Source organism: Patella vulgata, chromosome 5 (assembly GCF_932274485.2).
Source record: "Patella vulgata chromosome 5, xgPatVulg1.2, whole genome shotgun sequence".
Lineage (NCBI taxonomy): Eukaryota > Metazoa > Mollusca > Gastropoda > Patellidae > Patella > Patella vulgata.
The window spans coordinates 25,790,397-25,815,905 of record NC_065883.2 but is presented as its reverse complement, the minus strand read 5'-3'; the positions used below and the strand labels follow the sequence as shown (position 1 = coordinate 25,815,905).

Here is a 25,509-nt window from a genome sequence, read left to right as displayed (position 1 = left end):
GACTGCAAACTACACTCAATGACCATACTACAGCATGCAAGAACTGTTTTTTCTAAGTGATTTCGGTGTGTTTATGAAGTTAACACCAACTTACTGCTGATAATAATTGATTTTATACACAACATCACTATGGCTGACATTTGGCTTGACCAGGTCAGAATGACCCACGGCTATAGATTCTGGCGGGCTGCCAGAATATCAGCCAAAGTGAGCCAAAGCGAGATTGGCGTTAATTAGAATTCTATAGGAAGGCGGGTCAATTAGTAAAATAAACCTATGCTATACATGTTCCTAGTAACGATTTAAGCTGGAGGTGTGCTAATGCCAGCCGCAATATGAGTTCTCATATTATTAGATAATGGTAGACAACAGACGACCACAGGCCTTGTATGATATTTATCATTATATTTATATATAGAAATATGTACCAAACACAAGACAATTAGACACTACTCTAGGCCATCATAGCTTTTTTAGTTACTCAATATTACTCACAAGGAGGGCTACTTCAGACTACTTCAGACTATTGTAGACCTATCCTTGACAGTGCGAACAGACAGTCAAATGTCATCAGTTACAGATTCTTTACCTGAGGCTAACAAAGGCCTACTGTTAGATTTGTGTTGCATATTTAAACTGCTATACAGAAATATGTATGAAAAATGTATTGATTTGCTTATCATGTGACCAGCCTTCATCATATTACCCTAATTCTACAACTGATTATGAAACATTTGAGGTCAAGAACATGTCAAATCTATATGAGGTCATATGGCTTCCTTTACATAATGGGATATATTTAATATTTTACACAATGACATTTATGAAATTTGCAGACGGCCTTAATATTTAGATCCGACATTGCACAATGCTGTATTCAACATAACACAAAAACTATGCATTCCTGTGAATCGTCATATCGGGATGGTGAATAGTTATCTCGACTAATCAGTGTTTATTGTTGTTATGTCAAATGCTTAATGCAATGTCAAATGTTTGCACTCCAATAACTTAAAGTATATTATAAAAACAAACTTACTGGTGGATATATATCGAGGACTAGGGTTGACTTATCCTCAGATGTTCCCTTTATAGTTTATACCAAGACTGATTTTCTAATTTATCTAAATTTGAGATGTACATTGTTTGGTGGTGGCAAAAGGCCAAAATGTTATACCGGTATATAGTTATTATATTTTAATTCACTTAGTCCATATGTATCAAAGAGAGAGAAATGGGGTTTAACATCCACTCAACACAACTAGGCCATTTTGGAACTAACATGGTTCAATTTTATTTGAATAATTCTCTTTAGCAGGTGGATAGGACACACAGAAAAACCACGAGGTTGGACAGGCAACCCTACTCCTTGTCACATACAAGCGGGGAATCGATGACAAACTTCATGATCTAAAGCACACTTGTTAGACCATTAGACCAATTAAATCTCCACTCAAAACTTGGGTCATTTCAGAACTAACATTGAACCATTTACATTACTCTACAACCGTGCCAGACACGCAAATTGTGGAACTCTTTACAGAAAAGTTAATTTAAGTCCCTATGCAAATTACCCGTATGAAAACAATTATGGCCGTTGATTTAGTTTGGGCAGCCAGTTTGACAGAACTCATGACAGAACTGTCAAAGCTTGAGGGATAAAGGGCCACTACACTACAAAAATTTAACTGTGCCATGCCTGGCACCGTGCTGAGACCACCTCAGTTCAAGGGGGCAAATTGGCACCGTAATCAACACAGCATGCTTATGTTTGGCCCATTTACACTAAAAAAGATAGGTTGAAAGGCAACAAAACATATGCCCACCAGTAGCGGATTATCAGTGAGGCTGATAGCCTCTAGAGTGTTCACAAGTTTGTTCAAAGTGATCAAGGTTCATAACCCTGACAGTAATTATCGGAAATTGATGAAAATCAATAGGCTTTTTCGTCTCATGACCTTAAACACCATGTATAATTTAATATTAATTGTAGCCTCTAGATCGTTCACAAGATTTTTCAAAGTGATCAAGGTTCATAACTCTGGCAGAAATTATCGGAAATCTGTGAAAATCAAAAGGCTTCTTTGTGTCATTACCTTAAACACTGTGTATAAATTTAAAGTCAATCAGATATTAACTTCAGCCTCTAGAGCATCCACAAGCAATTGGGGTTACCGGACTGACAAACGGAAGGATGGACGGACAGACGGAGGCAATGACAATACACGACCACATTTCAATGGGCGTAAAAATTGAACTATGCCGTGCCTGGCACACTTAAAATTTGTAATGTAAATGGGGTTTATGAGGGAAATTTTGCTTGGACAGTGGCACTACGACCTAGTCTTATATCAAATTTCAACTGTCAAGGGTTCTTTTACGAGCACACCAATGTGTACACAGGGCCTTTTTTTATCGTACTATCCTGCACTACTGACAAGGGGGAACCACACTGGAAAATCCTGATGAACTTTCTCGGTCAACATAGGGATCGAACACAGGACCTCCGGGTTATCATACTCATTGAGCCACCATAGCTCATTAATGAATTAAGTAAGAGTACACTAACATACACGGTCTATATAACATACCCTAGACTAGAGTACAAAGTACAAGAAAATGATTGCCAGGTTATCTCAATTGATCTGGTATTGATTTTTTGTTCGTATCCTAGCCCCAACCTTATTACATAGACAGTTAAATAAAACTGGCGAATATTGAAGCTCTCTGTACAATCATGAAAAAAAAATTGAGATTATAGAGTCTCAGAATCTCTTGTCAAATTAAAAATCATCATCGGATTATTCACATCAAAGAATATAAATCATAACAAATTTACCAGAGGAAGACTATTTTGATCACCATATTACTTCATATAGAGATATATTATACTTGATTGATGGATTTCTTCCCAAAATTGGCAATTTGTTTATCTAATTTGGAAAGTTTTAGGGTTTGTTTCTTCCTTTTGCTAGAAACTATAATTCACAATACACAAATTACACACTATAGTGAACAGGTGTGTCTGTGATATTACTTGTGGTGAAAGCTGACATTAAGCCCCACAAACAACAGGTATTAATGTTATAATTGGGAAAATTTGTTGAACACATTCAAGAAAATCATTTATTGTAAAGATGGGTTGCCATGCAACAAAAATTATGCCCAAACATGCCCACAGAAGCCTAAGTCTTAAATACAGCCCATAAAGGCTTTTTGAATTATTATTCTAGTTACTGGAGCATTAAGAAAACTGTCAGGACCAACAACTCGTGTAGTAATTATCAGATTTCTTAAGATTTGATGGATTTCTTTCTAGCACTAATAGAAACAACACATATTGATTTCAAGTCAACAAGACTCGAGTTTTAAAATGGAGGGTTCAAGAGAATATACAAGCATATCATAACTAAAGCAATTTTACTGATTTATGCCATTTTAATATGACTGTATTTCTTTTTGGTTATCTTTCAATGGACAATTATTAATCCAAGCCAATTAATCGGTTTATCAGATCATTCAAATGCAGAAAAGAAGTGCATTAATTTAAACCCCATTCCATTTTTATTTATCATTAAATTATTTAATCCATTATTTTAAAATCTCTGATAACATTTGAAGGAATATGAATCCCATTCAAACTATAATATTGTAAAAGTTGAATATCTAAATTGAATATCAGTCAAAAAATAGTTCAATTCCATTCAGTATTCACAAAGGCATCGTGCATTGAAACTTTGTTAATATTCCTCATCCACTGCAGACGATATATAGGATATAGTCAACAGAATTTTGCCATAACCATTTGTTGAGACTTAGTTTAATCGGATTGAATCCAAACCAGGTGATTATCTAACTTTGATATTTTAATTTTAATTTCTTGAGTAAATATCAAATAATCAAGAGGATTTTATTTTAGTATGGATTAAGCTGTGATAAATTACATATTGTCTGGAAAATGCAAATGATGATCAGTGACACTATGAAGAGATTAATATATAAGCTAATCAAGAGTTTGTGGAGTTCTTGGTGCAGAAATACAGGACATTGAACCGACTTCATTTCATTTAATGGAGTCCACATTACAAAAGTTATGAAGAAAGTAATGGTAACTTTTGTTTCTCAATAAATAAGAGTGTATAATTTCATAGGTAACCTTTACCTTTAGAATGGAAGCCTAGAAAGACAGGAGCACTGACAATAAATGGCCATATTTAAAAAGTGTATAAAAAGTATTTTTCTTTGAATCCATTTAATGGCTATGACACTGATCCTATATATTGCCAATATTTTTTCATTTTAGTTAAATAAACAATTTATCACAGACTGGCATTTTTTTTTCTACCATCTTTATCCCCTGACATTAAGAAATAATGTGTACATTATTGACTGGTATCTGTCACCTGTCCTGTACACACAAAATACCCCCTTTCTTTGCATCAAATAATAGAAATAATCAAGGTCTCAATTGACTTCCCTACAACAATACAATATTCTAATTCCATTGTTTTCTTTCATTCTTCTTAGAGGTCTTCACAAGATCTAAGGTCATGACCTCTTGACCTGAAGCATGCCAACAAAATGGCCATTATATTTTTTTTTGCACAGGGTTAAATGAGGTGGCTTAAAGAAAATGTAGTTTGCGGGTTAAGAACCACACTAAACCTATTAAAAAATATCATGTTCTATTTCTATATAAATGAAATCAGAAGAATTAATATATCCTGCCATTAAGAAATGCCAGTTTAAAGAATAGAAATGTCCTACTGTTGTCTTAAAAATGTGGATCCTATTTTAAGTATTTTAATCCTCAATGTAAAAATATAAGATGAAAGTTATTCAAGTCCTATTTTGGAATGTCTACCACAAACAACTACATGATGTATATCTGTAAAATAACCACTATAATTTTCTCTCTTTCAATCTTTTGAAAGTGACAGAAAGGAATATTTGATTAACAAAAAAATTGTGGGAAGATGAGCCCTAGCAACATAGATTGACATTCTGTTTCATTAAGCTCAACTTGTATCACATGTTAGAGAAATCTTGAGAATTAAGTAATATAAAGTTTATTTTATTCCTTTTAAACATACATTATGCAAGAGCTAAATCTGTCTATTTCAGGTCTTTCTTTAGGCCTGAAATGTTATCTAAATTATTAATAAGACATTAATTAACCTATCCAGGCCATAATCAACTCTAGATGGCAGCGCTAGCCTGCAATCTTTTGTGGATTGTAAGCCGATTTACTGCATAACTTTCCTTCTCTATTAAACGATTCAATGGATAATCGAGACTATGCTGTTTATCGTACTGACTTTAGTAATGATGACCGAGGCTTATGGGAATTTCAGTCGCTTAGTTCTCAGTTCATAGTGGTTAAATTTGAATGAAATTTTCACCAAATTGCCTTTACATTATCTAGTTTTTAACTATTATAGTGAGAACTGCCAACTCGTTACCGAATCTCCCATAATGTATCTTTAAATTATTAAATACACATGTATGATTTCAGAAAGAAAAGTAGAGAAATTATATTTAGGTCATTTTGGGATGGACATAATTATGGTAAATCTTTATTCAATAATTCTTTTGAGTGCAGGGGTCTTCTGCAGTATGAGTAAACCAGTGAATCCAGAGAAAATTAAAAAGTCAGCCATACTTCTTGGGAGCGAAACCACTAAACTTACATATAGACATTATCATGTACATACCCCCAATATGATGTCAACTTTTACAAAATCTCTCAGTTTTTATCCCAAAAAAGAAAGGGTTGAAAATTGTTATGAAGATAAGTAATTTTCAATATATTTTATATGCTATCTGTACTAGAATCCAGTTAGTTCCTTTAATTTCTGATCAATATTATATGGAAGTCTTACAACATATTTTATCATAACCTGTCAGTGAAATATAAACTGTCTTGTGTATAGCATGATTTATAGACAACTTTTTTTGCAGATGCCATTTCAATAAGAACAGTACAAACAGAAAATGAATATAATTTTTATGACATAACGAACTTGAATGTGATTGAGTGTTGCAAACAATATGTACATCTATAATAAAAATTTCTAAAATTAAAATGAAATATATATTTTTACTTCCTACATAAACCAGGTTAAACATACATTATGCAAGAGCTAAATCTGCCTATTGCAGGGCTTTCTTTAGGCCTGAAATGTTATATAAACTATTAATTAGACATTAATTAACAAAACAAGACCATAATCAACTCTCGATGGCATCAGATACTCAAGATTTTAACTAGATTAGAACGGTTCACCATTTAAAAATTTAATTTAAAAATGGGGAAGTGAGACAGTGTCCTGGTTACCACTATGCACACATCTTGTCAAAACTACAGTGATAGTTTGGCTCAGAATGAAATTTCAATATTTTCTTTTTTATCATCTATTTTTGAATTATTATAATAAGAATAACAAATTTTTTATTAAACTCTTAACTAATGTATCTTTAATGAAGACAGGAAGAATGCTACAAGGAAATGTCAAGATTTTCAGAGGTTCCTCCCTAAATTTATATCCATATTGGTTATTGTAACACTTTCTTAGTGATAACAGAGGTTAGTTTAATAAATATATGGTTTATTTACATCGGAACAGAATACAACACATCTACATAACTACAACAGCAATACAGGTACTTAAAATATATACAGGAACTCATCAAGACGGTACATAAATATGTTAACTCTACCATTCCGCCTCTCTGCCAAGGCAGCGGTTGAACACGGGTGAGTCCATACGCCTGTCTGTGCGTCTCTCTCTGCTCTGTCCCTGTTCGTCTTTGCTCTCCGTCTTCTCGAATCAGAGAGACCTTCTCTGGTGAGCTCCCAAGCTCCACTGATTTGTCTCAACAACCTCAGCTAATTTATACTAAACTTAGATTTGGTATAAGTTAATTAAAGTATGCGTATACATATATTATTGATATTAATATATTAAATAAAGAACTACACAATGAATCAGCTGTCATTGATAGATGTTTACGACGTCATAATTTATACAAGAACTGCTCTAGGTGGGGGATTTGCTATAAATACTTTTTTTATTTTCTCTTGTATCTGCATTACTACACAACAAACAGTTGGACTGTTACATGTATATGTCCTCTGGGTTATTTTACACATGGAACAAGTATTCAAAGTCTGTGTTGAAATGTTAGAGCATATATATTAGGTCTGAGAAAGCTTTGTAAAACCGGGGCCAGAATTTGTTTAGGGGTTCGTTGGATTGCCAGGTGGTCTAATTATTTAAATCATAAGGTCTGCCAGTTAGTAAAGCACTAGCTCACTAACCAGGAGGTCCTGTGTTTGATCCTAACGCTAGCCAGGAAAGTATTTCCAGATTTTTCTGCTCCCGCCTATCCTCACTCATGCATACAACTACTTCTGTATAGCAATGATAGTCAAAGTGACTTCTCCAGGTACTATGTACGAGGGCTGGCTGAAAAGTTCTATGCCTGAAAATCATTGAATGAATCGTAGACATAAGAACTGCAACTGTAGTGTTATTATTGTCTTCCTACAAGACCATTTTGTGAACCTACTCATCGAAATCACCAGAAATGGACAAAATTTATCCACAGTAAAGAAGTGGGCTGCATAATTTTATGCATGGCAGAGAGAGAGCCTTGATGATGACCCGCATGCTGGACGGCCAACAACAGCAATCATTCAAGAAAACATTACCTGGGTGCATGACATGGTGATGGCTGATCGACGATTGACCACTTGACCTATTGGCAGTGTTGTGGGCATCTCTCATGAGAGGGTTGAGCATATTATTGCCAATGAGTTAGGAATGACAAAAGTTTCTGCAAGATGGGTGCCAAAGATCTTGACTGGGGATCAGAAACATATCCGATTCCTGATGTCCTGTGACAATCTGTTCGGTTTTGAAGCAGATCCTGATAATTTTTGGGCCAGATTCATAACCATGGATGAGACCTGTTTCCAAAAACGAAAAAGGAACTAACTGGTCTCCATCTTCCTAGTAACGATGACGTCATGTCAGCTGTCAACGACTTTTTTAGGGTGGCTGAAGAAAATTTCTTCCTGACCGACATCCAGGGCTTGCAACATCATTGGCATGAGTGGGTGAAATCGAACTCTTCAGCCAGCCCTCATACTGTACCTGATTTTTGATTCAATACTAGTTGATCAAATACTCGTATGTGACAAGGCGTAGATTCTTCTGCCTAACCTTTTCTCCAGGCTTTCACCACGGCTCAAGACCCTGCACCCAAGCAAATTATAGAAATAAAAATATACCATATGTTAGTCCAAAGTTATTAATTTATATCGATTTATATTCAGATACATGTTATTTGAAAAATGAACTGATATGAATAGTATATATATGTAGATATTTTTTTAAGTTACGATATTTCATTAAATATAATATATACTATATACATGTACATACATGTAAATGAAATATCTGTTCTTAAAAAAAAATAACTTGCCTATAGAAATCATTTTAAAAAAATTTAATTTTTGTTTATGTTCAAGGCACAAAAGAATCACTTACCTACATAAATCATTTACATATAATTACAGAATTTAATTTTTTTACATTCAACATTTCACATTTTGTAAAGGTCAGTAGGTAAGTACATCTTACGCATGTCCTATAGTAATATGGACAGAATGAAAAAAAAAACAAAAAAACAATAGCATTTAAAATTACACTTATGGGAACTTGGATCTGTGTACTTTTTCTGACAAAAATACAAATTTTATCGACCAATAGAAATAAAGGTCTCCTGAAGGTAGACTAATTAGCCTTTTTTTTTAGTGGCATTTAGAGGAAGATAACACAATAAACACATTACATATATATATATATAGATAGATAATTAACATTTGTCTCTTTATTTCTTTATTTCTTTATATTCGTTCACTTCTGCTTTCTTTTTAACTACTGGATAATTATCTTGATGTTTACCTTTTAGAGCGATTCTGTAAAATGGTGTTTTTGCCGTTTTCTAACATAATATATTGAAATGATAGAGTATGAAATAAATGGCATCTAGCTTGAATCTGCGAGAATGATAGAGAATGAAATAAATGGGATCTAGCATATGTCCTGAAATGTCTTTTGAGATTAAATTGCACATCACTAAAAATTTCTTCCTGCATGTGTGCTGACAAAAATCCTTTATATTTCTTTTTTTTTTTTTGAATAATTACAGTTTGATTGTAGATTAGCAGAGGTTGATGGCTACATGAAGATCTAGAAAGGAGTATAAAGCACAGCGTACATCGGCCCTTGCAACTGGAGACAACTAGTTGCCGGCAACTGGCAGCTACTAGAAACACCGAGAGGATACGATCAGTTGCTGGTCTTTGTCAATGTAGGCACGCTTGTGACTGGAAAACCACCAGTTGCTGCCAGTTGCTAGTGTTCTATTTTTCAGGCAACTAGTTGTACTCAGTTTCTCTAAAAATGGCTAATCTATGCACAAATGGCAACTGATTGTATCCAGTTTGTACGACCAAGGGATCACATGGACCGTCATGTTATCAGCAATTGCCGCTATCAGTGTGGATTCACTATTGATACACTTAATTATGATAAAAAGAAAGAAAAACTGTTTTTTTTAAAGAGGCTACAGGCTAAAGTGAATTAGCTGAAAGAACAAAACATAGGAAATTTGTTATTATGAGACTTTCTATTTTGATGTATTTCTCTATGAGATAATTAACGCAAGGTTGAAAGTAAATATAATATACGGTTTATCACATATTATATGGCCAAAATTGATATTCTCCATTTTGAAAAAATCACATGAACTACTGATTTCCAAAAATCACGATGCACATGCGCTAAACTGAGCAACCAACCAGTTGCTGCCAGTTGCCAAATTGTTGGTGTATGCATGCAGATGTACGCCGTGCTTAATGTCACACCAATTCATTACTTAGGTCATTTTGTGACTAACATGCAATCATTTTGCATTTAGTTTATATGTGCAATACAGAGATGGAAGATTTTGCCTAGATACTGGATATTCAAACTGTTCTTCAAAATCCAACTGGCTTCATTTACATGAACACTGGTGTGGACATGGTTGTAACATTCTTTTGCTCCATCCAAATGACTAAGCACGCTGCAGATCTGCAGGTGATACCTCTAATCTGGTATAGACACTAAACCCAGTACCCTGATGACTTGACTACTGCTCTGTGATAACAAGCACAGTCCCACACCATCTGTCAGCCGTCACTAACAATAAATAACTGGTGCCATGGTTTGAGTCTGGTTTTGTGAATCTGAAGTTACTGGGCAGAAGATAACTTTGGTACCAAAGCCCATCAGAGACACCAGTCCAGTGGCTAAAATATGAAACTAAAAATTTATTACATGTGTTCATTATAATGAACTCCACAATAATGAAGTTGTCTTTTTCTTATAGAGAAATGAAATGGGGTTTAACGTCCTACTGTTCTGCTCTTCAACTCCAACTGCCAAGGGTTCGTTTCCATACACGCCCTTCAGTCAAACTAACTTGGAAAAATAAATGTATAAAATGTCAGAAAGTACATGGGGGGAAAAAATAACGTAAATTTTAAAAAAATATATTCGAGTTCATGATTGGCAATTTCTATAGCAAAAATGTTATTCACTGTCATGGTTGCTTGACTATATATACCCTGTCAACTCTACCAAATAAACCATTTGAGTTCAAAGTTTATATTCAATTATAAATTCAAATTTCACATAAATTAAATGATTTAAACATGTTCGGTAACCTCTATGGTGCTGTACACAGCTTTTCAAGCCAGTTGTCACTAGTTTTAGTGTATCTAAATAACAGCTTGAAATGTTGTTCAAATGAAATAAATAATTGGATGTCCATGGATTTCAATGACGAAAAAAAAAAGAATTCATTATAATTGATTAGAATCAATCATTGTCTAAAATTACTGGTATTAATTTAAATATATGTATTGGTTCGTATTCTATTTCCACAGAAAAGTCCTCTGTGTAATGTTTGACAGTTATTTAGACTTTCAATCTCACATGCATAGAAATATCAGATGTAATTTAATTACTGATGCCACAAACACACTTATAACTTCTAGACTGAATTATTTTTCCTGTTTGCTGGTTTGAAACAGTACTTAATACATGTATATAAATTAAAGAAGTACAAAATTTCAGCAGCTAAACTTATATCATGTACAAAACAAGATAAACACATTTCTTCTATTTTAAAGATATATTAGTTAAGAGTTTAATAAAGAGTTTGCCATTCTTGCTATAATAATTTTATTAAAAGATAGGTTGCCAGGCAACGAAACATACGCCAACAGCAGCTAAATCGTCCGAGCAGTCGACAAGGGTTGTCGCATATTTATTCTTTTGTAGGTAATTAGGGGAATTTAATAGACAATTTCATACAGATGACATTATAATTTTCGTCGTTTGAGGGTTCACAAGGTTCTAAAAACTAAAACAAGGGCCGTAACTCTGGAAGTAATCTACTGAAATTGTTGAAATCCCACAGGCTTTTTAGTTTTACTAATTCAAATAAAGCATATAAATTTCATACAGATCGGATGATAACTTTTGTCGTTCGAACGTTCCCAAGGAATAACAAAGTGAAACAAGGGCCATCACTCACGGCCTAATTGACGGAAATTGCTGAAATTCAATAGGCTTCTTCGTTTCACTAATTTAAATGAGGCATATCAATTTCAAACAGATCGGATGATAACTGTTGTCATTAGAGCGTTCACAAGATTCAACAAAGTGAAACAAGGGCCATAACTCTAGATGTAATTGACGGAAATTGCTGAAATGCAATAGGCTTCTTTGTTTTTCTAATTTGAATGATGCATATAAATTTCATACAGATCGGATGATAACTTTTGTCGTTCGAACGTTCACAAGGTACAACAAAGTGAAACAAGGGCCATAACTCATAGCGTAATTAACAGAAATTGCTTGAAATTCAATAGGATTCTTTGTTTCACTAATTTAAATGATGCATATCAATTTCAAACAGATCGAATGAGAACTGTTGTCATTAGAGCGTTCACAAGATTCAACAAAGTGAAACAAGGGCCATAACTCTAGATGTAATCAACGGAAATTGCTGAAATTCAATAGGCTTCTTTGTTTTACTAATTTGCATGATGTATATAAATTTCATACAGATCGGATAATAACTTGTGTTGTTAGAGCATTCACACAGTACAACAAAGTGAAACAAGGGCCATAACTCACGGCGTAATTAATGGAAATTGCTGAAATTCAATAGGCTTCTTCGTTTCACTAATTTAAATGATGCATATCAATTTCAAACAGATTGAATGATAAATGTTGTCATTAGAGCGTTCACAAGATTCAACAAAGTGAAACAAGGGCCATAACTCTAGATGTAATAAATGGAAATTGCTGAAATTCAATAGGATTCTTCGTTTCACTAATTCAAATGACGTATATAAATTTCAAACAGATCGGATGATAACTGTTGTCATTAGAGCGTTCACAAGATTCAACAAAGTGAAACAAGGACCATAACTCTAGATGTAATTAACGGAAATTGCTGACATTCAATAGGCTTCTTTGTTTTACTAATTTAAATGATGTATATTAATTTCATACAGATCGGTTGATAACTTTTGTTGTTAGAGCGTTCACAAGGTGCAACAAAGTGAAACAAGGGCCATTAGTCCAGAAGAAATTAACGGAAGTTATTGAAATTCAATAGGCTTCTTCATCTTACTAATGCAAACAACATATATCAATTTCAAAACAATCAGATGATAAATGTAGTCTGTAGAGTGTTCACAAGTAATTGTGGACGATGGACGGTCGGACGAACCCGACAGACGGACGGACGGACAGGGGTGATGGCAATATACGACCACATTTCCATGTGGGCGTATAAAAATAGATGATAAAAAAAAGAAAACATTGAAAATTTCTGTGAAATTATTTTATTCTGAACGGAGTTGTCACTGTTGGAAGTTTGGACTAGAAATGGGCATCAACTGTGTCTGCACCGTCTACGAGAATTGCCGATCGTATGATTGACAGACGATAACTCCACCCACATATTCTCGGTTATCAAGTAACATTGTCAATGGCTATGGTACCCTCACTTTCATCACCAGTTTCCGGTAGTGACGTCCGTTTCTTGATTTAATTTTAAATGGACGACCGTTTAAATCCAAGCTTTATCCATGCCATCCAAAGGTCTACAGGGTTGATTTTGAGCTTGTCATGTAATTAAATTTCTAAATAAAGACTTGCAATTGGCAGATTTAATTAGCTCTTGCATAATGTATGTTTAATCAAACTGAATTGGTTACTTATAAGTTTTCATATTAATCTTTACTCTCAGATACAATTCTAATAAGTTTATCCTGAATAACTATAAAATGAAATTATATCAAGTGACCTATGGGAGACTAAAATGTAGCAAGAAATCACTGCTACTGATTAGGTGTCGTCAACATTTTAAATGATAATTGTTAATAAATTATTAATTGTAATCTCCTGAATCATTCAGAAAATATGTCTACCAGTATATTAAATAGAATGTTAATATTTTTTTCTGTATGCATGTAAGCCGTCTTTGTAACATGTATGTGACCTTTCTGTGAACTTACAAACTTCTTTACCCCTTGATGTTTTGGCACATAAAACATCAAATTATTTTCATAACCTTTGATATAGAAAGGACTGTAAATAAACAAGCAACGAAAGAGATGGGAGGAAACCGAAGGACCCGGAGAAAACAAATGAGATTTGACAGACGACTCTACTCCTTGTCATGTACAAGCAGGGAATCAAAACCAGGCCACATGACTCAATGACAGTGAACAACTAGGGACAGTCCTTGCCCAGCCCTCCATCCTTCATCACTGACAAGGGGAAACCATGCTAGAAACTCCTGAGGAACCTTTGCGAACAATATGAGGAAAAAAACTTGATATATAAGTGACAAAGGATAAAGAATATTTTGAACATATGCTGTATTGATTTTGGCATAATGTTTTTTGTGCAGTTGCTATACTTATAGGCCTATTATTACATTAGATTAAGTCTTTGTCTATGTCTATTTAAATATTTACTGTTTTTGTCGGTCAAAACTGGCCATTGATTAATTCAGGTGTTTGAATTAAGTATGATTAAATTTTACTAATCATACAAATACTGATAAATGAATATGCAGTTTTCATTTATGATGAATCATTGAAATGAAATGAAATGGGGTTTAACGTCCTACTGTTTTGCACTACGGCCTACTCTTATATCGAATTCTAACTGTCAAGGGATCTTTTATGTGCACGCCAATGTGTACATGGGACCTTGGTTTTCCATCCCATCCGAACGACTAGACAGCTGTTCTTGTCAGCCCCTCCATCCTGCATCACTGACAAGGGAGAAACACGCCGGAAAATCTGGATAAACTTTCTTGGCCAATGCAGGCATCGAACACCCGACCTCTAGGCTACCGAGATGAATCATTGAAACACAGTAGTTAGGTCATTTGTACCCAAACATCTGCAGACTGCAGTTTGCTTGGTGTAATTTGATTTATCCAACTGTACACACTGACACTGTAGTCTACTAGCCATTCAAATAGCTTGGGTTTTTCCAGTTTCAGAAGCGTGCATAGAGTTTCTTGAAGCTATGGCAAGTAGGAAAAATATGCTATGGCAAATTCCGGCAAATAAAAGGAAAATCCCACAGTAAGAACTGTAATTCCACAACAATTTTATTTGATCCACATAAATGGCACTTGGCCAATCAAGAATTTAGTAAACATAATGATCTTGGTGATCCAAAGGTTGCCATGTTGATTGGAATACAAATTAACTCGGCTAACTGTAGAAATAGCATTATTTAAGTATCATAATTTGCATATTATGGCATATTAATTCAAGGAACTAAATATTTATTTATAATTATGCCATAAAACACCATTTCATTTCATTTATTTAGAATCAGTTTTTTATAGGTAGAAAATATAGCCTGGTTTAGTCAATATCACAGAAAACTTAAATGATAAATAACAGTATTCATCAATACGATTTTATAAAACTGATTACTAACTTATGTTAGAACCCATGATTATAAAATCTATGGGGAAAGATAATATTTGTAGATGACTTCAGTAATTATGTAGACAACATGACCCCAATTGGGTAATAAAATATAATGGAACTGTTACATTAATAAAGTTACTGGAGATTGTAGGGTAGGCCTACCATAACTAGGAAAATATTATTAAATATGTATTGCAATAGGACATTGACTCCACTCTCATGCGGGGTCCATGTATATATAACTTCACCAAAGTCAAAAATATTTATAATACAGTAAACAGGATATAATCATTGTCAAGGTTGTAATTTGAGCATTGTGACCTGCAGAATGTATTCAAGTAACACAAGTCAGAATGTTCTAATCTATGTAATTCAACAAGGACATTATGTATGTTACAAACAATCTATTATTGTTGCATACAAAACACATCAGTCAATATTTGAAAAGCACAGACATGTGGGGAACAAAAATATACTGCAATAGCTTACATGCAGCCAAGGATTAAGTGCCAGATTTACAATGGAAGATAAAATTTTATTTTACGGTTTAGTACCGGTATTATTTTTATTTTGAATTACATATATATGGGGGCTGGTTCCGTAATCTTTTCAGTTCTTAATATCTCTTAAGCGGTGGAAACACTAGCTGAATGATTTGGCCGAATGAGTGGACACACTAGCCGAATCCTTCACCCGATTCACCACACGATTGCATCACCTTTCACGTCACATGATTTAAACATGGCTGGACCATGTCTTCAAACAATCACATGACTTCTCGATAGGAGTGGTGATTGGCTAATAAATTCTACATCGGATGAATGCTTCGGCGAAGCAGACACACTAGGCGAATATAATTCATACATGTTTGATTAGGGCGAATCATTCGGCTGAATGACAGTGGACACTCTTGGCGAATTTTGGCTAGTGTGTCCGCTGCTTCAAGGTCTTAATCCGACACTGTCTTTTATAGAGTCTTAGAGATGCCTTCCCATGTACAAATTGGGTGATTTGATGATATATTTAGACTAAAAACATATTCAAACTAATTAATCTATCAATATTTTGCTTCAAATGCCTCTCAAAACATAGTATTCGCGAGGAAATACACAAAGCTATAAAAAATCTATTTAAAGAAGTCATTTTTGTGTCACGTGACTTGGTGGTAGCAGTGGAAGGAGAATTCATCGCATTGTTGTTTTTAATTCCTGTACATTTAAGTCTCTCACTTTTTCCACATCCGCTCACTATCATGTTCATCAACATATACATTAAACATGCATTATGCAAGAGCTAAATCTGCCTATCGCAGGTCTTTCTTTAGGTCTGAAATCTTACCTAAATTATTAATTAGACATTAATTAACTTATCCAGACCATAATCAACTCTCGATGTCAAGGCTAGCCTTCGATATCGACTGGATTAGAATCCTATATGCTGAAAACGCTCATTGATAATTAAATCAAAACAATGGATAATCGAGACTATGCTTTTTAACGTACTAACTTTAGTAATGATGAACGAGGCTAGGCGGAAATTTACAAAGCTGATATCTCGGTTTATAGTGGACCAATTTGACTGAAATTTTCAACAAATTACCTTTACATTATCTAGTTTTTAACTATTATAGCGAGAACTCTCAGTTCTTTATCTAATCTCCCATAATGTATCTTTAAGTGCTCCCTAATGAAAAGAGGTCAGACAATCTATGTGTGCAGCCGTTGATGTCACTTGAGCAGGCATCCCTAAATTGTCAGGCTTTGCCGAAAATTTCATTCAAACTGATCCACTATGAACCGAGAACTAAGCGGTTGAAATTTCTGGCTAGCCTTGATCATCATTACTAAAGTCAGTACAATAAACAGCATAGTCTCGATTATCCATTTAATCGTTAAGTTATGCAGTAAATCGGCTCATAATCCACATAAGATCACAAGCTAGCGATGCCATCTAGAGTTGGTTATGGTCTGGATAGGTTAATTAATGTCTAATTAATAATTTAGATAATATTTCAGGCCTAAAGAAAGACCTGCAATAGACAGATTTAGCTCTTGCATAATGTATGTTTAAGTGCTCCCTATTCCAATATCTGTTAATGAAAATTAAGAATAATAAAAAATTTAATTAAAAATTAAAAACTAAATGAATAATGCTACATTTTGAAATTAACTAATAGAAATGAATGAAATGGGATAAATATCATGTTGTTTACACTTTAATTTGACACATCATAGATATTTATTTTACAATACTTCACAGTATGTGAATTTACAATTGTGCTACATGTAGGTGTTGTGTGGGTGCTATATTATGCTTGCTCTTCCAGGACGCATGATAAGTATTGATTATTTTGATGTATTCAAATTTAGGCAGTTTGCTGCGCATTAATTCTATTTAAACTGGACTTTGATAAAGCATCTGCGCATCTTTGAAAAGAGCATATGATAAAGTTAGATAAGCTGACAAGTTTAAGACACCATGTTCAGATGGTAAATTTAAGTTCAAGCCACTTGAAAACTAGAGATGTTGAATTTAAGCTGGCTTATTTGTTCCAAATGAATTAGAGTCTAAGGTCCTGCTTTTCTGCGCCAACCAAGCTAATACGCACATGCATATGACATGCAGTGTGTCATGAGCGAAATTTTGCCCAACGTGGCTACATGTAGATAACATATATATGGCAACATGCCATAAGAGAAATTTTGCTCAACCTAGGTCTAATGAAAGTGAATATCTAACATACAGTGTGCTATGTGGGAAATTTTACACCTACTCTTAATGAATTCCAACTGTCAAGGATTGCAACAATAAAGTTAAGCTAGCCTAATGTAACTGGTTACCTCAATCATGTTGGTCTGAACAAGTTACACCATATATATACAGTATTTGTATTATTAATGACAAAGCCTAATTATAATACCCCTGGCAAGTATGAACTATGATTGTTCTTTATCCCAGACAAGGATTCAACCTTAAGACATTCTAATAAATATTAAACACCTGAAATTGTTTCAGTTTCACAAAATTTTGTAGATTTAAGTGAAAAACTTAGGAAAATTAGACCATTTAAGGTTATGCATTCTGTCTGTTGTCCACTCAACACAAAATAGATCATTTTACGACTAACACATGGCATAACTTTATTTCAATAATTCTCTTCTGAGCAGGGTCCTTATACAATGAGAGGAAAACACAGAACATGAGATTAGATAGGTGATCTTACTCCTCGTGGGTTTGAACCACAATACTAGAATCAATGACAGATCTCATTACACCACTCGACCACAAAACCCACAAGAGAAGATAGTTTTACCATCAATGCTATACAGAAGTATACCAACAATAAAATCAAAGGCATATGCATGATTTTTTATGCGGTAGAGTTGACAGGTCTGTGTTTCTGTCCCTGGCAACCTATTCTTTATGGAAAACTGAGGTCCCGTGTATACAGTGGTGTGCATATAAAAGAACCCTTGACAGTTGGAATATGAAATAATAGTAGGCTGTAGTGCTTGTGTATGCATGGTTTATGTCCAACTTCATTAGCCCAGTCGGTGCAGAAAAGTAGGATGTTTAACCCAATTTCTTTTTTTTTTAAGTAAGCGTTAAGTGTTTAACAACATATAATGTAGATATTGTTTTATATTAAACAGTTTATTCATAATGTTATTTACACTTAATCTGAGGTCAAGTATCACATGTCCGACATCCATCAAAAAAATAAATATCAATTATACCTGAATCTCTCATTTTTAATAATTAAACAACAAAAAACCCCCCCAACAAACTAACAAAGTAAACTTAACATGTGATGGTTAACCAACCACTTAAAATAAACATCAATTTTAAAATTTGATGTGATGTCACTATGTAACTCATGTCAAAAAATTACATGTCACTCTTTTTTTCTGGGGTCATTGTACTCTTTAATAATTTTTAACCCAGAATGGCCTATTTTCCGTTAGATTATATATCTTTGTTTCCTTGTTTATTAATTATTAAATTGTTCACTAAGAAAATTTGTGTACTTGTATATCTTTCTACATGAAATATGTCTTTTATTTAATCAAATAATTGCTACTCTGATTATTCTTTTGATACCAAGTTAATTTTGATGCTGTGCTCAAGTTCATTCTTGACTGACTTTCGATTATGGCATAATGCACAGATGGAATCTTTAAAAGATTATTTTAAGTTATTTTTTATTTCTGCCTGGTGAAACAAATAATCGCATCTTAATGGGATTTCGGTATAAATAAATACTATTTTTCACAGCCTATAGCTAGTTGTTTACCAACGGTATAAAAATTCCTTATTTTCTGGACCTATGATCAGTCTTTGCATTTTTTCAACAATGCAAAGCCAATCAGAGATACAAATTGCAATTTCAAGGTCGGCTTCAAGCCACTTAGCACAACTGATGGAAAGCTGGGTTGATGTGAGCAGCTCACAGTAGCTATGGAAAGCCGGGAGCAGCTCATGGAACGTGATGGAAAAAGTCGCAGTAATCAGTTCAAGCTATTCATGGAAAGAATAGTCAATATCAGCTGATCATGGTAGTGATGGAAAGAAGATTCAGTGTGATCAGCTCATGGTAGTGAAGGAAAGAAGAGTCAGTATGAACAGCTTATGGTAGCAATGGAAAGAAGAGTCATTGTGAACAGCTCATGGTAGTGATGGAAAGAAGAGTCAGTCTGAACAGCTTGTGGTAGCGATGGAAAGAAGAGTCAGTGTGGACAGCCTGTGGTAGCGATGGAAAGAAGAGTCAGTGTGGACAGCCTGTGGTAGCGATGGAAAGAAGAGTCAGTGTGAACAGCTTATGGTAGTGATGGAAAGAAGAGTCAGTATTAGCTGGTCATGGTAGTGATGGAAAAACTGACAGAATGAGCAGATCATGATAGTGATGGAAAGTCAGACAGTGGTAGCTGATCATGGCAGTGATGGAAAGTCAGACAGAACATGGTAGCGAAAGAGTTAATGTCATCTCGACATAAACTAGGTAATTTTGGGACTAACATATGAAACAATTTTATTTCAATAACTGGCTTGCACACAGTGGTCTTTAGTCGTGGGGAAAAACTGGGGGACCCAAAGAAAACCCATGTAGTTAGGCTGATAACTCTACTCCTTGTCATGTGCGAACTTGGGGTCGAAACTACACCATTAAAGGTAAGACATCAGCTACATTTATGTATCTGTAAACTAATAAATTTTGTTGTTTAAACTCTGTTATCTGTCAAATATTAGGTGAAGAAAGGGATTTTATTCAAAATTATTCACAAAGATACACAGTGGTTGCAATAAGGTCTATATGGAGAGGTTACTAAAGGTATAGTCTTTCTATGAATAGTTAATTTTACTCATCCGATTAGCTTTTGTAAGATACTATCACATTTCAAGGCAAATTTTATGAAATGATTGTTATTTATCTCATAACGTCACATCCAGATTACCATTTTGTAAATGAAAGGCGAAACAAACTATATTTCATTTTGTGTATGGTTCAAATTATCTAAAACTAAATGATCTAAACAAAATAATAAACAATATACCACCACTTTACAAAGATCAATGATAAATGCAGAAGAAGATGTGGATAGTGAGTGGATAATCGGCAGTAATAAATGACCACATTACAATGTGGGTACATTAAAAGGTTTTATGGTTTAACCCCATTAGAACTACCACATACGATGTAATCTGTATTTTCACAAAACATGACAAGTCAAACTATAATGGTGAATCAGCCTCACTGACAAAACCCCTAATTAATCCATTACCAGCATTATATGATAATTGAGTACATAATTTTACAAAAAATATATTTATAATAATTGAATATGAGACAATTCGACGATAATCTCATTACCAAAACACGTCTCATTTATGAACTAAAATCTCTTTTCAATTTACATTATCTTTAACGGAACCGGAAATATGACAGTATATTTCAGATGGAAGAAACATCCGGAATGCGCAGAAATGTCTTTAAAATCGCCTTACAAAAATTCGCAACTGACCTCTGACCCCTCATCAAAACATCCGGATCATGTGACAAAATACACGGGTATATCTGTTATCCGACTCCCAAACCAGTCAATCCTTCGTCTTTCGGTAATTCGGTAAATATGAAATTAACATTGCACTTGGGCAGAATGCTTTTACATTTTCCCCATATATCTCATTGGCACTATATGAACGACATATACATACAGCACAAACACGCTTTTAAATATTAAAATCTCTTCTACATAAATAAAACATAAATAGATCAAATCATACATACTTGAGCATGAAATCCAATTGAAATTACTCCAATGTGTACATTAGATGCGACAGGAAGACCAAGAACTCTACATTCACAGTGACAAAACAATCTCCGATCCTACTCTCTTATATTATTCAGGTGAAATCAATTGCAAGGACACAAAAATGTCGCCGCGACATGTCAAGATGTTTTTAAACCCAGATTCGACGAACTTAAATGCACCATCGTCTCAAACTTTATGTTATGTTTTTCACAGCAAGATAATATCTAGACCAAAATATTTCATGTTTACAGACAAGATTGTCAAATGCACATGGTACATAATATGTATAATATGCAGTTTTCGCATCAGTTTATAGTTGCAGTGGTTGTGGGCAGGTTTTAGTTTACATGAAGTACATGTTAACCTCATTGATTCTCAGTGGAAACCGTCCTGCATAGAAAACTGAGCAGTACAGATTACAAAAATCAATATAGCTTATAAATAGATTGGTCAATCAATTCGAAACATTGAAGAATGCCAATCCTGGCGGGGAACTCCACTTAATATCAGTGTTGCAATACCTGAATATTATAATGAGTTGAGTTGGTGTATGTAGGCTATATATCTATGTATATGTACATATATTAAACTTGTTGTTTTGTCAGCTCCTGTTTAAATCGGGTCAGTGTATTATGACATAGGACCTCCATAGATAAATACAGTCATGTGTGTACACTACTAATTAGCTGTACCATACATTTAAGTCTTGTTCTTACAAATATATCCATTTAAAATCAAATATTAAGAATAGCGATTATGAGCTAATTCAGAAACTAAAACACTTATCTGCAAAAATTATCAATTTTGTTTATGAATTCTAATATCAATGTAGAAATTTATCAGACATATTAAATGGATATTTTTTTGGCAACCAATAGCCATTTTTGACACAAACAATAACACAATAGATAATTAAAACAATTTGCACGTTTGTTAAAGAATCTTATACAATGTACTCTGAATGTAAGACCTTGCATCACTGCTAATACTATGTGGGGTAATTAAGTTGGATAGCTGACCATAAAAAGCAAATGCCTATATGCATTATCGAACACATAGTAGTTTCTGGACGGTTGGCCCTAAACTGAGAAGCTTATGTAACTAGATGCAATCACTGCTTGAAGAAGTGGACAGGTGACACCCCTCTATCCCTACATTGCTCACTCGCCGATCTCTAAAATATGGAAATGAAATGAAATGAATCAGGTTTAACATCCTACTTTTCTGCACCGATTTGGCTAATGAAGAAGGACATACACCATGCAGTGTGCTATGAGGGAAATTTTGCCTGGACAGCGGCACTGCGACCTATTCTTATATCGAATAAGGGTTCTTTTACGTGCATGCCAATGTGTACACAGGACCTCGTTTTTCGTCCCATCTGAACAATTTTCACGGCCAAAACCATAACCGAACCCAAGACATCCAGACTAGCGAGCCAGCATCTTAGTCACTGAGCCATTGTGTCTCCTCTAAAATATGGGGGAGGAGGGTCTAATGATATAGGAAATATCAACTGCTTTTGGTTGATTTGAAGGATATAATACTCGTGATACCTTGATAAATGATACCTGATCTACAGTAATAACCTGCACATCCATGTCACACCTGAAGAAATTCTAGGAAATGATGCAAGCACATAATGAGCAATTCAAGTTATATTTTAACGAATAAAACTGGTTAATTCAGGGTAAAAAGCTCTTGCAAAACTTCATTCTAGTCATGTGCATGTGGAGTTGGCAGTAAGTCCCCAAATTCAATGCTGTATAAAATATAAGTGCCTGGATATTTACATCTATATATTTGCTGATTTAATGGTAACTGATTATCACAACTGAGTCACTCAAACAAATGAACAATTAAATTTCTTAATCAAATCTGGCAATCAGTTCTGAATTGCTCAAAATTTTGATTTGTAATTTTCAGACAAGGAAAATAGACTAAAATCTCACGAATGTCTTTAACAATATTCTTAAATTTAAAGATACATTATGTAAGATCTAGATATAGAGCTGACCGTTTTTGCTATAATGAAATGAAATGAAATGGGGTTTAATGTCCTACTGTTCTGCTCCTATACTGGGCTAATGAAGACAGGCATACGCCATACAGTGTGCTATGAGAGAAATTTTGCCCGGGCAGCGGCACTATCGCCTACTCTGATATCGAATTCCAACTGCCAAGGGATCTTTTACGTGCATTCCAATGTATACACTGGACCTCGGTTTTTCCTCCGTTCTGCACCACTGACAAGGGAAAACCACGTCGGAAAATCCAGATGAACTTTCTCGGCCAATGCAGGGATCGAACACCCGACCTCCAGGCTAGCGAGCCAGCGTCTTAACCACCTAGCCACCGTGGCTCCTCTTGCTATAATAGTTTAAAAAGAGATAAATTTTAGTACAATTACTTTATTCTGAGCGAATTTATAACTGTTTGAAGATGTAGTGTAGATTGTTTATTTTCATAGCAAAGGTACTTGACAATCGAGGCTAAGTCTTTTGATTATCCAACTTATCTTTAAATTTTTAAATCTTGCATGTGTTTTAATCCATTTAAATCTCAGCCATCCTTACTCTAGCGAGTTGATTATAGGCTTGTCAAGTGAATAAATGATTAAATGATAATTTATACAACATTTGAAGCAAAAATAAAGACCTGTAATAGACAGATATATATATAATAACTTTTGCATGTATGCATCTTTAACAAGAAGATATTATTAACGTATGTTAATCATTAAACTCTATACTTTCTTTCAGCTAGGTCACCTTGTTTCTGATTAATATACAAATTCTTTATTTAGTTGGATACAGTAGGAAGAACATAAAAAAAAAACATCAATATTAAACCCACATACACTTCATTCCACATACAACTGGCCAGCTCTGTGGCAGACTTTCTCTTAATGCAAAAATGTAAACAAGCATTGATTTATGATCTGAATGGCCAAACCACTTCCCTTTGATCATCTGATGATAAACATGAAACATAAAGCTGACATCATCATCAGAGAGAGAGCAATAAGGTTTAATGTCTACTCAGTGGCGGCGCCCCCCCCCCCCCATTAATCTGGTCTGCCCTCTGTTTGCCCCCCCCCCCAATAATTTTAGAAAATAAAAAAAAGTATTTGTGATAAGTTTCGGTAATCAATACCTTCTACGGTGAATAAATCCCACATCCCCACTCAGCCATAAACTTGCATGTTGTAGAGCATTCCCGACAGTCTAGTTTTCAAAATTTTCTTGGCGAGGTCCCCAATGGACTCGCTACTTTGGCACTCACAAGGGGAATTCGTTGAGGTTCGCAAGTCCGGTCGTTTGACATTTTGTTATCTAGTCAGATAAACTAGTGATCAGGCGACGAACGGTATCTGGGCTGATCTATTTATCTCGACGATCGGTGCCTGACAGAATACTGTAAGACAGCATTACCGGCAGTCTATTTTTCAAAATTTTCTTGGGGAGGACTCCCTACTTTGACGCTCGTGAGTGGGCTTCGTCGTGATTCGCAAGTCCGTTCGTTTGACACTTTACCTCATCGATCAGTGCCTGAAATACTGCCAGGCTGCATTTCCGGCAACCTGTTTTTCAAAATTTTCTGGGGGAGGCCCCCTACCCCTAGTTGAAGCTCGTGCCTTTGCCCTCTTAACCTTGGACTTTGCCCCAGCTTTGCCCCTCCAAACAAGGTCATTTCAGGACTTACATTTGTTTCAATTTTATTTCAATAATTTGTTGGTGCTTAGGCGTGTTTATCAATGTTAGGAAACTGGAGGACCTGGAGAAAACCTGCTAGTTTAGACTAGCGACTCTACTCCTTGTAATGTACAAGCTGGGAATCGAAACCAGATCAGTTGACTCAATGCAAGAATCTATGATCTGAAGTGCATGCATTAGATCATTTGGGGATCCAATCCCCCATCATCAAACAAATCAGTTTGTTTTATCTTTCAATAAAAACAGAATAGGTTGTTGTATCAGTGACATGGGATCCCATGGAGCACCCAGGTCCAATATTATATCACACCAGATATTACAAGCCAAAAAGGTGTCAAAAGACGAATAGAGTGGTTAAGCACAATATGCGCCAATATTCAAATGATCA

The 25,509-nt window shown here is 34.7% G+C and overlaps 1 protein-coding gene across 3 annotated transcripts in view; it reads right to left on the bottom strand.

The window, feature by feature from the left end:
- The window catches only part of LOC126820881 (estrogen receptor), a 137,928-nt gene that overhangs the window by 96,184 nt on the left and 16,235 nt on the right, over positions 1-25,509 (bottom strand). For 2 of the 3 annotated variants that reach the window (XM_050549026.2, XM_050549028.2), the window contains exon 1: positions 21,381-21,523. The exons of the other annotated variant lie outside the window; for it this stretch is intronic. The gene's annotated coding sequence lies outside the window, so the exon portion shown is untranslated. Of the gene's footprint in view, positions 1-21,380; positions 21,524-25,509 lie in introns of those variants that run through there. 3 annotated transcript variants of the gene reach the window in all.